Consider the following 15,660-nt stretch of genomic DNA (forward strand, 5'->3'; position numbering starts at 1 on the left):
ACGGACTTCGCTAGAAGAGCAGGCCTCCGAAGCTGCGCTCTTCATCAGAGACTCTACACCCGAGGAGTAGAAGGGCGATCAAGTTTTGGGGAGCGCGTCTGTGTGACTTCTCACTGTTCGTCTATGACTACTTCCTGGTGACGCATCTGCACTGCCTCAGCTCTACACTGCATCAACTCTCGAACGGCTACATCAAACAGGCTCGACTACCAATGTTGGGTAACGGCGCATTCGGTTCCTCCGAAACTGGCCCTACCTCTGGGTATTTCCTTTTCAACTTTCTCGTTCAATTCTTATGCTTCATAGTACCTACTGTATGCTTTATGTTCATTGCAAATACAATGAATCATGTTCCTATTTACACTATCTTAACTGTCATGTTTTATTCTATATTTCGGATTAAAATGAACCGTAAAATGCCTCTGATTCCAACAATCCAAAAACTGGGTAGGGCTTTTTCGGTAGTTAGCTTTGCTGCGCAATTGAAACCGAATGTATTTAATGGAATGAATTACAAGACAGACTCGAGTTGTGGCTCACGGCTATGAACGTGTGGTTCATTACCCAGGAGCATCCTGTGGGACCGCACACCTCCACGGAGGATAGTGTGTACATGTCTACTGACAATTTGTTCAAAGAGGCTGTGATCAGTGTTCTGGCTGAGAACTTGATCTAGTCATACATGCAGCTTCGCTCTGGCAAAGCAGTGTGGGATGCACTCCAGGCAAACTTTGAAGTATCCGATGCAGGGAGCCAGTTGTACATCATGGAGCAGTTCTATGACCACAAGATGGGCGATGACCGTTCTGTAGTTGAACAGGCTCATGAGTTACATGCTTTTGCAAAGGATCTTGTCAATGTCAAGTGTGAGCTGCCGGATAAATTTGTGGCCAGTGGCATTATTGCCAAATTGCCTCCTTCATGGAGGAACTTTGCTACTACTCTGAAATACAAGAGACAGGAGTTCACTGTAGCCGGTCTTATTGGCACTCTTGATGTTGAAGAAAAGGTGAGAGCAAAGGATTCACGTGCGCGTGGTAATGAGGGAGGTTCTAGCACCCATATGGTGCAGAAAAGGAACTTCTAGTCCCACAAGAATAAGGGAAAGCGAAAGTTAAGCACAAGTCTACTCAGACTACCAACTTTAAGAAAAAGAAGAACAACAAGGGAAAGTGCTTTGTGTGTGGGGTTCTGACCATTGGCCAAGGACTGCAAGGATCGCAAGGACAGGCAGTAGCACGGGCAGAAGAAGTCTGCTAATGTTGTTATTAGCGATGCTGAGAAGGGAACATCAGGGTACTGTAATCATACTTTTGTTCTTTCAGTTTGTCATTTACCAAATTAGTGGATTGACACCAGAGCTAATACACATGTGTGTGCTGATATTTCTTTGTTTTCTTCTTATCAGGTCGCAGGGACTGGATCTGTGTTGATGGGGAACAGCTTAGGTGCTGCTATTCGTGGTGTTGGTACAGTCGATCTAAAGTTTACTTCGGGAAAGACTGTGCGGCTGAAGAACGTGCATCATGTCCCCTCAATAAATAAAAATCTTGTTAGCGGATCCCTTCTTTGTAAGATGGTTTTAAGTTGGTGTTTGAATTGAACAAGTGTGTTATTTCTAAGTTTGGCTCCTTTGTTGGTAAAGGATATGACTGTGATGGTTTGTTCCATTTATCATTATCAGACTCTTGTAATAAAGTTGTGAATCATGTGTGTGATGACGATGAGTCAAATGTTTAGCATTCACGACTTTGTCATGTTGATTTTGGTTGTATGTTGCGGCTAGCTAGTATGAGTTTAATTCCAAAATTGACTTTGGTCAGAAATTCTAAGTGTCGAGTGTGTGTGCAATCTAAGCAACCCCGTAAGCCTCACAAGGCTGCTGAGGCGAGGAATTTGGCACCTTTAGAATTAATTCATTCGGACTTGAGCGAAATGAACGGTGTGTTGACTAAAGGTGGATAGAGATATTTCATGACTTTGATAGATGATTCTACTAGATACTACTATGTATATTTGCTTAAATCAAAAGATGAGGCATTTAATTTTTTCAAGATATATAAGGCCGAAGTTGAAAATCAACTTGAGAGGAAGATAAAATACGTTCGATCGGATCGAGGTGGAGAGTATTTTTCAAATGAGTTCAATTTGTTTTGTGAGGAACATGACATTATTCATGAAAGAACACCACCTTATTCTCCTGGCTCAAATGGAGTGGCTGAAAGGAAGAACCTTACTCTAACTGAGATGGTTAACGCCATGTTAGAGATAGCTGAACTTTCTTGGAAATGGTGGGGTGAAGTCATGTTGACTGCTTGTCATACTCTTAACAGAGTTCCTATGATAAACAAAGAGAAAACTCCATTCGAGGAATGGAAAAACAAAATATTAACACTCTCATACTTGCGTACTTGGGGTTGCTTGGCAAAGGTTAATGTACCATTTGCTACGAAGCACAAGCTGAACAAAAAATGGTTGATTGTGTCTTTCTAGGCTATGCTTTTCATAGTATCAGATATAGATTCTTGATAATTAAATCTGGAGTACTGGATATGCATGTTTGTACAATCATGGAGTTCAGAGATGCCACATTCTTTGAGAATATTTTTCCTATGAAATAAACATCTAGCAACTCTAGTTATGAATTTGTTAATTCCCCTGAACGTAATGATACAGTAGTACACTTTGAACAACCACTTGAGGAGAATCATGAGAAGGATGATAATGAAGGGACTCGAAAGAGTAAAAGACAAAGGACTACAAAGTCTTTTGGTGATGACTTCATTGTGTACCTTGTAGATGACACTCCAAAAACCATTGCTGAGGCTTATGAATCTCCTGATGCTGACTATTGGAAGGAAGCAATCACAAGTGAGATGGATTCGATAATGTCTAATGGAACTTGGGAGGTTGTTGATCGTCCATACGGGTGCAAACCTGTAGGATGCAAGTGGGTGTTTAAGAAAAAGCTTAGGCCTGATGGTGCTATTAAAAAGTACAAGGCGAGACTTGTGGCTAAGGGTTACACCCAGAAAGAAGGCAAAGATTACTTTGATACTTACTCACCAGTTGCCAGATTGACCACGATTCGAGTACTACTATCCTTGGCTGCCTCACAAGGTCTTCTCGTCCATCAGATGGATGTTAAGACAGCTTTCCTTAATGGAGAGTTGGATGAGGAAATCTATATGGATCAGCCTGAAGGTGGTGTAGTAGAGGGTCATGAAGGAAAGGTGTGCAAATTATTAAAATCTTTGTATGGCCTGAAACAAGCTCCTAAGAAATGGCATGAGAAGTTTGACAAGACCCTCACGTCAGCTGGCTTTGTTGTGAACGAAGCCAACAAGTGTGTGTACTACCGTTTTGGTGGGGGAGAAGGTGTGATCTTGTGTTTGTTTGTTGATGACATATTAATTTTTGGTACTAATCTAAATGTGATTGAGGAAGTTAAAAGATTTTTGTCTCAAAGCTTTGAGATGAAAGATATGGGAGTGGCTGATATAATTTTAAACATAAAACTACTGAGAGAAGGCAATGGTGGGGTTACACTTGTGCAATCCCATTATGTAGAGAAGACCATTATGTGGAGAAGATCTTGAGTCACTTTGGTTATAGTGACTGCAAGTCTGCTCCCACGCCTTACGATTCGAGTGTGATATTGCGGAAAAACCGTAGAATCACAAGGGATCAATTGAGATATTCTCAAATTATTGGTTCGCTGATGTATCTCGCTAACACTACAAGACCTGACATCTCATTTGCCGTGAGCAAACTCAGCAGATTTGGCTCAAATCCTGGAGATGATCACTGGCATGCTCTTGAGAGAGTAATGTGCTATTTAATAGGCACAACGAATTATGGAATTCACTATGCTGGGTATCCTAGGGTACTGGAAGGGTATAGTGACTCAAACTGGATATTAGATGCTGATGAGATAAAAGCCACAAGTGGATATGTGTTCACACTTGGAGGTGGTGCTGTTTCTTAGAAGTCTTGCAAGCAAACCATCTTAACGAGGTCAACAATGGAAGCAGAACTCACAACACTGGATACCGCCACATTTGAGGCTGAATGGCTTCGAGATCTCTTGTCGGATTTGTCGGTGGTTGAGAAACCAATACCAGCTATTCTAATGAACCGTGACAATCAAACAGTGATTGCCAAGGTGAACAGTTTCAAGGATAATATGAAGTCATCAAGACATGTGAAGAGGCAGCGGAAGTCTATCAGAAAAATGAGAAACTCTGGAGTGATAGCACTGGACTATGTCCAAACAGCAAAAAATCTAGCAGATCAATTCACTAAAGGTCTTTCACCAAATGTGTTAGACGAGGCATCGAGGAAGATGGGAAGGAGACCCACATGAGAGTTAAGTCATAGTGGTAATCTATTCTATTTTATCAGAGATCCTGTGAACTAGAGTGGTGAAACAAGCTATTTGACTAAATGAGAAGGAGAGTACTATTGTACTAACCCACTCCGTTGGAGATGCATTATCTCCTAAATCTGCATGGCAGGTTGGTAAACACATTAATGTGATTCGAGTGGCTTAGGTAAAGATATTAACCTGTAGAAACATCTTTTGAGTAACAGACCTATATGAGTTTGATTGCTAGTCACAGTTTATGAGATTTAGTAATCTCTAAAGACTCAAGAAAGGCCAAGAAGTATGACTTATATGCTTCAACCAGAGGAGGTGCATTTTGCAGCCTAGTATTGGTAAAGGACTTATGTAAAACTTGTACGCACAAAACTAACAATTTAAGGCATACTCCATTGTTTAGTTGTGGACAAATGTAGCTTATGTTCTAGGTGGATGTTCAACCATCTTCATCGAAACATTGGTATATCCAACAACAGTGGAACAAATTCCCAAATGAGCCTTGGAATTTGGTAGGGATTGTTAGAATAATTGGGCGAGCCCAATTGTTTAATTAATCAAATAAATCCCAAGGCCCATTAGTGGTGGTAGTTACAAAAAGAATAAAATGAACTTGGAAGTTGAGAGGGTCTCTGACCAACTTATATGGTAAAGCTGTGCTGCACCTGTTGCGAAGTTGATAGAGGGATAGCAGGATGCCACATGTGCGCGTGCTCTCTTGCCTCGCCTCACCTTGCTAAGCCATGCCGTGCCGAGGCGCGGCGCGGCGCAACGACGTGATGTGTGGGCTTGCTTGGTCAAGTTTTGTAGTAACTGAACACTCATTCGGTGACTAGTACTGATGATTCAAATGACCAGTAACTGACAACTGCTAATGGCTGGCAGCTACCAGAAATTGACATTTTAATGGCTGTATTAACCTGGGCATCCAAAGGTCTTCTGCTGCCTATAAGAGAGGGGCTGCCTCTCATTCTTTCGTGTGTGAAAACATTTACCACCAGACCTTTTGTCCACTGCTGTGCTGCACATTGGTCATCTCCGTTCCGACGATCTGTGTGCACGGACTTCGCCGGAAGAGCAGGCCTCTGAAGCTGCGCTCTTCATCAGAGACTCTGCACCCGAAGAGTAGAAGGGTGATCAAGTTTTTGGGGAGCGCGTCTGCGCGACTGCTCATTGTTCGTCTACGACTACTTACCGGTGACGCATCTGCACTGCCTCAGCTCTACATTGCGTCAACTCTCGAACGGCTACATCGAACAGGCTCGACTACCAATGTCGGGTAACGACGCATTTGGTTCCTCCGGAACTAGCCCTGTCTCTGGGTATTTCCTTTTAAACTTTCTGGTTCAATTCTTTCAATTCTTATTCTTCATAGTACCTAATGCATGCTTTATGTTCAGTGCAAATACAATGGATCGTGTTTCTTTTTACACTATCTTAACTGTCATGTTTTATTCTATACTTCGGATTAAAATGAACCATAAAATACCTCTGATTCCAACATGGAGCGTGCCTTTGCTGCTTGGTCGCTTCCTCTTGCCCGCATCAACAGCACTAGACGAAGTCCTTTTTATTTTTCTTTTGGCTTGGAGTCCTTCACTGGAGATCTAGTCCGGCCCGGCGTCATTTTTTTTTTGTTTCCATAGGCACTTGATCAAGGAAATTCGTTCTTTTTTTTTGACTGAGTTCAGTGAGGTTTGTTCACTGGAGATCTAGTTGCTTTGTTGGTCACGACTCAGGAGTTCCCCCCGGAAAAAAAATCAGCATTTAGACTGCAAGTACTAGTTGACATGCCAGGAATTTGATTTTTTAAGATTAAATATTGAGATCTGTTGGAGAATATGCTTTTTTCTTGCTCCCAAAAATTATTGGGAGGTTCAAAAATCATCTTTTTAGGACACTTTTGTTTGGGCACTCTTCGGATAATTTACCTCAACCAAACGGCATATCCAAAGCTGTGGCTTCCTTTAATTTTCTATTTTCCTTTTCAGTGTTTACAGCCCTGTTTGTTTGAGCTTTCTAGCAGCTTCTCAACGTGAAAAGCCAGAAGCTCAAACAAATAACGAATTTCTCGTGTAACTTCCAAAAAGCTAGAAACCAAGAAAAGATCAGTTTATATGAAAAGCTGGAAAGATCATTTTTATGAGCTTTTTTAGCTTTTTGACCTCAGAAAGCTCAACACATCTTTTAAAAGTAAAACTAGTGTTTGCTTATCAGGAAGAAACCCACAACAGTTTTTCAGAAAAAGCTCAAAAGCTGCAGCTCAAACGAACAGAACCTGCAGCATCCTTTCAGTCCAAATCCACAACCTTTTATCTCCACATTTTGGAAATTTTTGGTGGTCCAAGCGATCAGGCGGCACCGTACTTGTGGCTGTGGATAGCAAAGGTTTCCCCACATTAAAGCTCGCGTGACGTGACCACGCCGTTATACTGAGCATTGATTCCTCCCTCTTCATCGTGGCCATGGCTACGTGTGCTCCACCACTTGGCACCATAGAAAGGGTGCCAAGAAAAGAAAGGCAAACCATTTTTCCCCGCGCCCAAATCGAGGGCGTGCTGAGGTAAACAGGAGTGCACCGCGAGAGAGAGTGTGGCGCGGCTCGGCGCTGGAGGATTCATCAAGTTTGCCACCAAGAATTCATGGGAGTTGGGGAAAGGAGTGAGCTTTCGCCGCCGATTCCCTCACCGGCGGCTGCGTCGGCAAGTGAGTTCAGAGCTCCATTTTCCTTAACCCCCCCACACACACACCAAAAAAAAGTTAGCTCCCTCTGTTGCCACTATCTCGTTTCTGTTTTCTTTGGGGGCCACACTATCGGTGCCGGCTGGGGAGACTTGCGCTGCCGTCGGTGGGTCAATTAGGGAGGGAGAGGGCCGGTCACGCCCTTCTTCTCTTCGCTATTCCCTCCTCCCCAATTGTTAGGCGGTTAGATTTTTTGGAGGTTTATTTAATGATGCATGGCTAAGCAGGAAGCACCTGTTTGCAATTTTATTCTAGTATATCTTGCTTGAAATTTACTGTTTCCTGATTACGCCGTACTTAGTATACCTGATGTTGGTGATTTCCAATTAGTTGCATATATCTAGCTATCAAAATTGTTGTTTGGCAAGGCAGCAGCACAGCAGAATGAAGAAATCTGCATCCGCATAGGGGAAAATTTGTCTGTAATAAACTGGTACATATTAGAATTGGAATACAGTCCGTGGAAGCCAAGAGAGCTTTCCTAATTCGTGCTCAGTTGTCATTTCTAAACTGTGAACCTGAACAACCTAATGTTCAAAATGTTGATTGCAGCTGGTATTCAAAAACAAAATTACCCCAGAAACAGATTGACTGATTCGTTTTCTTTTCCAGTTTACTTTTGGAATGTATAGTGCTGTAATGATGCTCCATAGGTAGGGTCCATAATATTAAAGTTTGCTGATGCAATTTGCCATCTCGTCCATATATCAGCACTTGAGGTTCAAGCATGGAGCTCTGCACAGCATGTATCTGGACTTCAGCACAGTGGTCTCATACATTAACTCCTAACAGACGAGCATCATACCATGGTTTTGCGAGGTCAATCTCCTTGGTGCCCCAAAGGAGAAGGCGATCGACCCTCTATGTCACGAATGCTGCGTCAACTAGTGCTCCAGTCTCATCTCAAAACATAACCCAACTTCCACGCACCAAAAGTATATCCAGCGACAAACCCAGCAGTGCACTGGAGCAACTTGATATCGAACGTGGCGTTTGTATCCCATTCCGGAAGTACACTCCAGAAATGGTACCGAAATCTTCATGCTTTTATGTTTACAGGATTGATTTAGTAAAAGTTATTTTAATTGTGTGCATTTCTACAATTGCTAGGTCAGGAAAAAAGTCATGGATTCAAGAGGCTCCATACTATCCCTAGCTAGTCGGGGAGTGGAGATAATTTGGAAACTTGGATTTTATTGGTCATCTCTAGTGTATGACTTCTTGGTTGGACGGGATGAAGAAATTGTTCCCCGCCAACTTCGCAATCTTTTATGTGATCTGGGGCCATCTTTCATAAAAGCAGGACAGGTCATATCATTTATCCTTGATGATAAAGGATAAATCTCATTGTACAATATGAATGCACTAGTCCTATCTTTTGTACACAATTGTCCTAACTTGCCTTGATTCTGTTCTTCAGGTTCTAGCCAACAGGCCTGATATTATTCGAGAGGATTATATGAATGAACTCTGCATCTTGCAAGATGATGCTCCTCCAGTCCCTAACCAGGTATATGGTTACAGCAGATTCTAGTTCTTCAAGATTATAAATATTAGAGTTTGTGCAAATGAACCAGGGTGATCAATAAAGTTCTGGTTGCTGCTGAATATTTGATAGGTAGCTTTTGCCATAATTGAGGAGGAACTTGGACAGCCTCTAGAGAGATTGTTCAGCAAAATTTAATCAGGGACAATAGCAGTTGCTAGTTTGGGCCAAGTTTACCGTGCTACACTTAGAGAAACTGGCGAGGATGTTGCTATCAAGGTTCCTATATTCACTCTGTTTCTGTTATCAGTTTACTTTTTTTAATTACCTTTACTATTCTTCTTCTAACTAAACACATTGTTTTCTCTAATTTTGGTACTTATATCTTTGATTTCTGTCATTGAAATTGCAGGTTCAGAGACTACCGAGATCTTTTCCTCTTCCGCACTTTGGCTTCATTTTTGAATGGGATTAGTCTTCAGAAATTAGGGTGCAATGCAGAGTTTATTGTTGATGAATTTGGTGAAAAACTTTTGCAAGAACTTGATTACACACTCGTAAGCCTTTTCATAGCCTTTAACTGTCATTGTCAATTTAGCGAATTAGCTATTACAGCTGTCATGTTGCTAATATAAAGTGCATTGATTCTGTATCAACAACAACTTCCTTATGTTTTCTTTCTTTTTGATAAGTTTATAGAAGGCTAATGCTTTTAGTTCCCTTTTCCAACATATTAGGAAGCTACAAATATCGAGGATTTCCTAGAAAATTTGAAGGATGATCCAACTGTTAAGATACCTCGAGTGTATAAGCAGCCTTCAGGTTCTCGTGTTCCGGTGATGGAGTGGATAGATGGAATTAGATGTACGGACCCACAGGTTTGACCGTCTATATTGTCGTTTGTTTATTTCAACTGTGTAATAGTTCATGGTGAATGTTTTGCAGCAGCAATTCCAAATTCGTTCATGCAGGCTATAAAGGAAGCTAGAATTGATGTGGAAGGCTTTCTCACAGTCGGAGTGAGTGCTGCCTTGCGCCAGTTGCTTGAATTTGATCTTTTCCATGGAGATCCACATCCTGGAAACATTTTTGCAATGCGCGATGGTCATATTTCTTATGTCGACTTTGGCAATGTGGCCGTCCTCAGCCAGGTCTATTTAATGCTCTTTTCTAGGTTAGAATTCTTTGCATTTAAAGTTTGTTACATTGTTGTTGCTGTTTCTTTTTATCTGTCTATATATACATAGCCTACCTTGTATCTGATAATGCTGCGTCAAAATATCTTTTTATTAAAAGGTTTCCTTCTCTGTTGTGAACTCATGATTGCACTGTCTTGCATTTGCACGTTATCCAAGGAAACAAAAAGTGGTTAATATGTTGTTTTTAATTGTTTGTTCTATGTGCAGTAAAATAAACAAACCCTAATAGATGTTGTTGTTCATGCTGTTAATGAAGGCTATGCTGAAATGGCAAATGACTTCACTAGGCTAGGTTTTCTTGCTAGTGGAACAGATGTAGCCCCAATTATTCCAGCTCTGGAAGCCATTTAGCAAAACTCAGCTGGAAAAGGCTTGGCAGACTTCAATTTCCGGAGTGTGACTATTACATTGATATGCTTAGCATTGTATTGACTGCCGATAAATGGAAGCTTGCTTGTTTCCTTTTCTTACTGTACACGAATTGTTGATTTCTCAAATCTCAAAGTGTTGTCAGTTTATTTATTTGTCACTTGGTCATATGAGTTGTCGGTATTGTCTTTTAATGCATTTCTGCATGGTTGCTCATTCATGCTTACTAAATGTTTTTTCCTTCCATTAATGTGAAGTGCTTAGTCTAAGTGTGTAGCATGCTATATGTTCAGATATCTTAAAAAATATTTGAGGGACTTCATTTTCTAATTAAAAAAATCAAAATAACAGGAAAGTTCAATCAGCTCGTGTACAACTACCCAATCCGCATTCCAGAAAGGTTTTCTTTGGTTATCGTTCGTTGTTGACACAAGAAGGAATTTGATTTACCCTAAAACCTGATTTTAAGTTTCTTGAGGTATGTCATGTGCCACCTTTGAGCTCTCATGAAAACATCAATTTACATCTGTCTTTACTTACATCCTTTTCTCCATGTTTCTTCATATTTAGGTTGCATATCTATATGTTGCAAAGCGTCTGTTGACAGATCCAAACCCTGCTATGAGGGAACGCCTGATTCAGGTAACTTGTTTAGACAGTATTGACATTAATGCAACGAATATGTGAACCAATTTGTCAAATTAAGCATTGGTAAAGGAAAAGTCATGAAACTTCTGCTGTGAAAAGGAAAAGTTGCGTAGATTCAGATACATGTTCAAGTGCACTATTATGCATCTAATTCTGAGATTCTACAATTCTTTATACCATTTTTAGTTTTTAGCACCATTTCCTGAACTTTTTTTCTTTGCAGGTATTATTCAAAGATGGGGCATTCCAGTGGAAACGACTAGAAAACCTTATAGTTCTTGCCAAGGAGAATGTGTCCAAGATGAGCAGCAATCCTGCACTGAAAAAGAATAGTTCGTGAGTATTAGAACCACTGCCTTGCCATCCTGCATATGTTTGTTCGACTTAGAAGTTTTCTGATCCTGCGAACTATCACAGGCAAGCTATGAGAAGTCGTCAACTGGAGAGCAAACTTGATCTCAGTGAAACAATTAAAGACGGAGCACGGATGTTCCTTATCGATGCTGGGATCAGGAGACAACTCATACTAGCTTTCACCGAAGACTCCAAGTTGCATGTAGAAGAGGTACTATAGATAGATTGTTCGATCATCCTGCAAATTGTTGGTGTCCGTATAAAATATATATATTTGCATAGTGCTCAATGGATGAATGCAACTCATTTCTTCTTCTCGCAGCTTGTTGATGTGTAAAGACTGGTCGAAGATCAAATAGATATGCCTTCACTAGCCCGTAAGGTTCTCCAAGGTATGTCAATCAAATTCTGTTTACTTGATCATGTCAATATGGGAACATTTCTCCTTGCTAGAAATATAATGTACTATTTACATTTTTGTGTAAATTTGCCATCTGTTGCGCGTGACTTCATGCTTTCTTGGAGTGATTCTATCCTGTCGGGTCGCCAATACTAAATACTGTAATCCTCCTTACAGCTAGCATAGAAATCAGAGAAACTTTTAGACCTTTCAAGATCATGGTACCTCAAGACAGTGCACAAAAATAGCTAGACAGGCATTCCTCCTTGCTCTATAGAATTCGTTTTTGCTGTAATTTTTGTATAGCTAAATCTGCAACCTGCAATTTCTTATTTTTTTTTCTAGATCTTCTCAGTTCCTCTGCATGTTTTGTATAGCACAAAGGAACTTGTATATAGACTATAGAATGGGCTTGTAATTTCGAATGCAGCAGGTGTACACAACCAGCATACAAATATATACATTAGGATCAACAATGTCTATGGACTTCTTCGTGTCTCTGAACTCTGAAGTGTGTTGTACTGTTGATTGACGAGACTTGGAGGAAATGGTCAATTCAGAATGCCGCATGATGAAACATTTGTTTTCCTTTTCTCCTCTTCCTTTATTTTGTCTGCAGGGATCAGCCACAAATAAGTAGGCTGCATCGTCAGTTTTCTATTCGCCCTGTCATATTTGTTATAGGAAAGAGATTAGTAAATATGTTAATAATCAAGACACCTAATCACAAACTACTACACACGGAGGGGATGTAGCTCAAATGGTAGAGCACTCGCTTTGCATGTGAGAGGCACGGGGTTAGATCCCCCGCTTCTCCATTTTATTTTTGAATTTTTACATTCAAAACCTGTGTGGCTCCATCATAACCGTTCCCAAATCTTGTTTTTTTTTCTCGCGGCTTTCGCAATCACCAATCTTCACTTCTTTTATTTATTTTGAGCTCCACCAATCCTCACATGATTGAGATGAAGAAATAATTTTCTTGTACCCTCCTGTGTAAGGGTGGTAATTCAAAGCCCTCCTGCATCCTTTACAATTCAACTCAGACCTATTTATTTTTAGTTCAAAATCATATAATATTATGGTCCAGCCTTTATTGACCCGAATCCTTAAATTTGCTAGGCTAAATTAAATTAAAAGGCCATTTACCACCCCTACTCCTGCAGCAGTGGAACAAACAGTTCCCCCGTTGGATCTGCCATAGGCAAAATCATCTGAGAATGGCACCAAATAGATCTTTTGGATATTCGTCAAGATGATCAGCGTGCATGTGTGGTGGACAAGTGATTAACTAGACTAGAGTCTGGGGTGCGCCTCCGTCGCCAATTTTCTGACCAAATTTTCATTAAAAGAATTGATGTTCATGTATTAGCGTCAAGAGTGTGATATGTCTTGGAAAAAAAATAAAATTAGTGGTACTAATCAGGCAGCTGCATGTGCTTATGTTTAGGTCTTTATATTTTGACATGACGGTAGAAATTAGGATTTTAATAATGATGATTAATGTATGCATGCGATAGTATAGCATTAACTTTGAAGGAGTTGCGTAATTAATTCTACATATTCATCAGTGTGGAGGTAAGAGATTGGAATGAGAGTCGAGCAGGGTAACTGCATAATAATCTTATTCACGTTGCCTTTGCTTGTATGGAAAAGTAAACCAGCTGTTACTAAAATAAGTGATATAGTAACATAGTACATAATTACATAGTAGTGATAAAAGGCAAGTATTAAAATAACTAAACACATCTAGCAGTAGTGTTTGTTGACGAAATGGACAAACAATAAAAGGCGAGTATTAAAATAACTAAACACATCTAGCAGTAGTGTTTGTTGACTAAATGGACAAACAGGTCAGTAAACATCTCAAGAGTAGATTGTGGAGGAGTATTTCTTGTGTATGTAAGTGTGATGGCATTCGAAGCAGTAGCATTGCTTGTATTTGGAGAAATTGCAAGAGGAAGTACGTTGCTGTAGTCAGCGGATAGCTCTACGATCTCAGCTATGAAGTTGCGATGTTGATTTTCTATCTTTTTCAAACGTTTCATCTGAGCGACACATGTGTCCTTAAAAATCCATGCCCAAGATATAGCTGATTCCTTCTCTTTCCGAGTCTTCAATATGTTGGCGTGGTTGTGATCGATTAAAGTTAATTTCCCTTCGCTTGTGATACTGTGAATGGCATCATCGTAGGCTGATTCTATTGCTCCACTTACAGTATCTACGGAATCGTTGTAGTAAGTTGCTTTCTTATTATGCGGAGGAGCTGTTCGTTGCGTTGGCATAATAGTAATGGAGGTAGCAAAGATAGAATGACTCATTTCTCTCACATCTGTTCTAGATATATAAAGGCCTAGGTCTTGCGCAATTTGATCAAAAAATAACTTCTTTGGTATCTGAATAGACGACATAGTTCTGCAACATTTAAAGTAGGTCCTCAGCTTTCATGTTGGAGTAGTAGGAATTTGATGCGTTATACAAAGGAAGAAATAATTTGAACATATACTTCCACTGCCTTGCAATTTTTTCACCACCTCCATGGTTGCCAACGCAGTCCACCGCCATCCGGCCACCACCATCAAATCCCCACTATCACCTTCACCTGGAAGTCCTCGACCCATTCCACTAGTCATCGTCCAGCTCTGTCAACCATAGTGCCCTCTCGCCATCATCTTTGCCAGCGCCGTCAGCTGCTCTACTTTTGGTAAGGCCGCTGCCGGTGAGCTTTGCGTTGCCGAGGTTGTCGTGGTCATCTGAGCATCTAGGTGTGTCACTCATGAGCCGAAGATGGTGTTGGTGCTATTCGTTGGCTTGGAGCACGACCGAGTTGGCTGTAGCTCCTACGCCGCCGTGCACATGCCTCCGCCATGGCCGCCATCATAAAGAGCTATGCTCCGACCATGAGAAGGTTGGGTTCAGGAGTGCACTGAGTGTCTTATGTCGAGGTGAAGTCGTAGGTGTCGCTTGTTGATGTCGAGTCACCACCGTTGAGCCAGTCGCTGCCGCTAACCCTAGCACCACCCGCTCTAGCGCCGTCGCTGCCATTAGTCACCGTTCGCTAGCGAAACCACCCCCAACAACTTCTCTAGAACATGTGTGGGGTTGTAGCTAGTCTAGCTGGGGAGTCATCAACGTCGGAATCCTCGCCGGCAGTGAGACACCGCTGTTACTCATCGGCGTACCCACGGTCAAGACCGGGGGTACCGCCTGCTTGACTGAGCCCACGCGTCAGTGTGTGTGGTAAGGCCGGGGTGAGTACATTTAGTTTTTTCTAGGGGGTTTTGGGGAAAATGAGTTTAGGTGTTTTAGAAAATAGATTTAAATTCAGTTTTCATCTTCAATTCTATACAATTTGTAAGAATGTCAAAAAATAGTGAAACCAATTTTGTTAGGTTTATTTTTATTTTCTTTCATGCATTAAAATCCTTAAACCCTAGGAAAAAGTAATAAAAATAGGTATTTATTAGTGCCTTATTTTTAAGGTATTTAAATAAATAATTAATATTTTAGAAAATGTCAAAAATTCTGAATAATTTTTCTTAATTACAAATACCCCATAATCCATAGGAATTAGGTTTTAAGATTAGAATTTATTATTAATGCTTTTATATATAAGAAAAATTGCCTAAGGTTAGATTACTTGATAAATAGTTTGAGGGTCAACATTTTTTCAGGAAGACTAGTGCTGGCTTGCTACTTTATCGTGAAGATAATTTGTATAGTCTGTTTTTGCCAAAGTTTTGCATAATCTAACTATGACTTGCATCATATCCACTGGTAGAGAACTAACCTTCCATCCAGGAGCTTTTGTCCCTGTTCACTTTGGACTAAAGTGCTTTTAGTCCCGGCTCAAAAATGAGCCACCGAAGGCCACCGACGGGAGAAGCTTTAGTCCCGATTGTAAACACCAACCCCCTTTAGTCCCGGTTGGCCACCAACTAGGACAAAACAAACAATTTCCATGCACACGGCCCCTGACCTCGACCTTATCTTCCTCATCTCACTTATCTCTTCTCTCTCCCAGCCTACCTTATCCGTCGCCACCTCCTCCCCTCCCTCACCTAGTCCCTCCCCGGCCCTC

The 15,660-nt window shown here is 40.9% G+C and overlaps 1 pseudogene; it reads left to right on the top strand.

Moving 5' to 3' along the window:
* The first annotated feature begins 7,839 nt into the window (after positions 1–7,839).
* On the top strand, positions 7,840–12,219 carry LOC101757395 (annotated as a pseudogene).
* Positions 12,220–15,660: the final 3,441 nt, after the last annotated feature.

The sequence above is a fragment of the Setaria italica genome, chromosome VIII (genome assembly GCF_000263155.2).
Source record: "Setaria italica strain Yugu1 chromosome VIII, Setaria_italica_v2.0, whole genome shotgun sequence".
NCBI classification, from domain to species: Eukaryota; Viridiplantae; Streptophyta; class Magnoliopsida; order Poales; family Poaceae; genus Setaria; species Setaria italica.